Source organism: Frieseomelitta varia, unplaced genomic scaffold, assembly GCF_011392965.1.
Source record: "Frieseomelitta varia isolate USP_RPSP 00005682 unplaced genomic scaffold, Fvar_1.2 scaffold_389, whole genome shotgun sequence".
Lineage (NCBI taxonomy): Eukaryota > Metazoa > Arthropoda > Insecta > Hymenoptera > Apidae > Frieseomelitta > Frieseomelitta varia.
Genome location: NW_025110133.1, coordinates 128445 through 130999, shown reverse-complemented (window position 1 = coordinate 130999; position 2555 = coordinate 128445).

The following is a 2555-nucleotide window of genomic DNA, read 5'->3' as shown; positions in this document are numbered from 1 at the left end:
AACCGCGATTACCATAGGAAGACATGGAATTATAGACACACGACTACTAACACCTGAAATATTGGCACAGGGAATCGCTGGAATTCATAATCAAAATTCAAAACAACCGGTATGGGATGGACGAAGAGACTACGCCCTAATACTCGACATCGCCAACGTTGCGATCACGCTCACGCGAGAACACCTGGTCTACCACCTCTCAATACCGGTAACGGAAGAACCAACCTACCAAATACAACACCTCATTCCCTTACCACAGCCAATCGGACAACACCATGTTGTGGTAATCCCAGAGTCAGAGTGGATCGCAATAGACAAGGCTGGACACAATTATATGCCAGTCGACCAACTATGGATCAGCAACTGCAAACAACACGACGTCAGGTATTGCAGACGAACTCAACCCACGTACCTCATTAATACGATAGACACTTGCGACAGCAAAATAATCAAAGGTAGCAAAATAAATACGAGCGACAAAATTTGCATAAATAGTATATTTAAAATACACACAATAGCAATAATAGCAATACACAATGGTTACATTTTAGTACCAGAATACGCGCTAACAATACATGTAATTTGCGACAGAAATACCGCACAATTAGGGATAAGACAACCCACAATTCTCCGCACAATAGAGGATTGTTCACTGTTAGGAGACTGATTCACGCATCACTTAGCCAAAACTTATAGATTTGATCAGACTCTAATTTATAAATCCAACATCATACTACCCTTTAACGCGAGCGATATTCAGTTAATATCTAACAAAATACCCACATTACACGGAAATTTAAACACGGACACGTATAAAACACTCTCAGCAATTCTGAACCAAATTGAAAAGGATATCAATTTAGTAAAACAAAATCATAGAAGTAGAGACTGGATTGAAACCGCAAAGAGCACAATAAATTATTTAGGATACATAGCCCTTACAATTGGAGCTCTCTGTTTACTACATCGACTAGAACTATTCTCACTGCTAGGTAAATGTATACCAAAAAACATTTGTATAAAAATCTTCAGTCCAAAAATAACACATAGGGTAACCACCAGTAGTAGAACCACCAGTAGTTTACAACACAAACGCCCCGAAGCAACATGATGTACCACCTAGGTGTGAATTCTCTTTACCCACCCACATAGAAAGATTCCCAACTATCAACCTAACACCTTGCAGGAGCAAGTTGAGTCTAGGTCGGGGGGTGTAACGACAAGTCACCATGAATCACATATTGACTATAACAACGACTCATCCACCAACAAGACAACGATAACAATATCCCACCCTTGCCCAAAACTCCGATAACACAAGTATAAAAGGGCCATCCCCAAACTCCTCAAGTCAGTTCCATTCCGCCAACCAAACGTAAGTGTTTAATTTATTGTATTATTTTATAAATAAAAGTTACGCTGGAATACTACGGTATTCCGGCTCATATAAAATGTTCTATTCAAATCCTGCGTAACAACACTGATGATACGTTCTTATGCTGTGTCGACGAAACGCTAGTTCATTATCATTTTGTATTATTAGTTATAGCTCCTTAATAAAACATTTTTACTTTTGCTTGTAGAACACGCTGACAAAGTTATGCCGGAAAAAACTGGGACATCCTGTATATTGAAATATAACCCAGATAAAACAAAAAATAAATTTATTACTTCTCAGTAATTTCTATCCAATAACATCATACCGACGAGGTCAAAAAGAAAACGACGAATTATTTGTAGTATACGGTTTGATAACTCGTTATGATCCGCGAGCCAGTTGCCAGCGTAATGAGTTAACATTTGATGTTATGATGAATCACAGGAATTAAAAAATTAATTTAACTATGTATACAGGGCAAATCTCGTAACGACATTAAATAACTCATAATATATTTCTTGTATGAAAAAATGTTTCAGATAGAAGTTGCATGGCTTCCAGAGGGACATATAGTATTGTAATCAATTTTATGTTACTTTGCTTCTTTATCAAGATATGAAGGTCACCTTCAATTTTTTTAAATGGAATAGTTAATATTTCTTCCCAAATTCGGATAAAACGTTGAATTTTACATAAAAAAGTATTATTACATCAAACAGGGTCTAAAATACATAGTTACTGAGATTAACGGTCTTTTCTAATACAATGTAAAAAAATATTTTTGCTAATATCTTATCTAGTGGTGTAATAAACTTTTTTATGTAGAATTCAATGCTTTATTCGAATTCGGGAAGAAATATTAACTATTTCATTTAAAAAATTGAAGGTGAATGAGAATGTGCACTTAATTTGCACAGTCTATTAATAAGAATCATCGCTGAAATCTCTAAAATTTTTCATTAAAGAACAATTCTTTCAAAGGAAAAGTAGTAAAACTGTTGAACGTTATTAATTTCAATGCAACGGGAACGAATTCGTTATCAGCTACTTGTATTCATTTCACGACAATACCTACAATAATTAAATATAATAGATAATATCCCTGTTCCTTCACATTTTCGATGGTATTGGCGCAAAGAATCGTAAGCACAAAGACCAGCAGCTTTAAGCTCCGAAA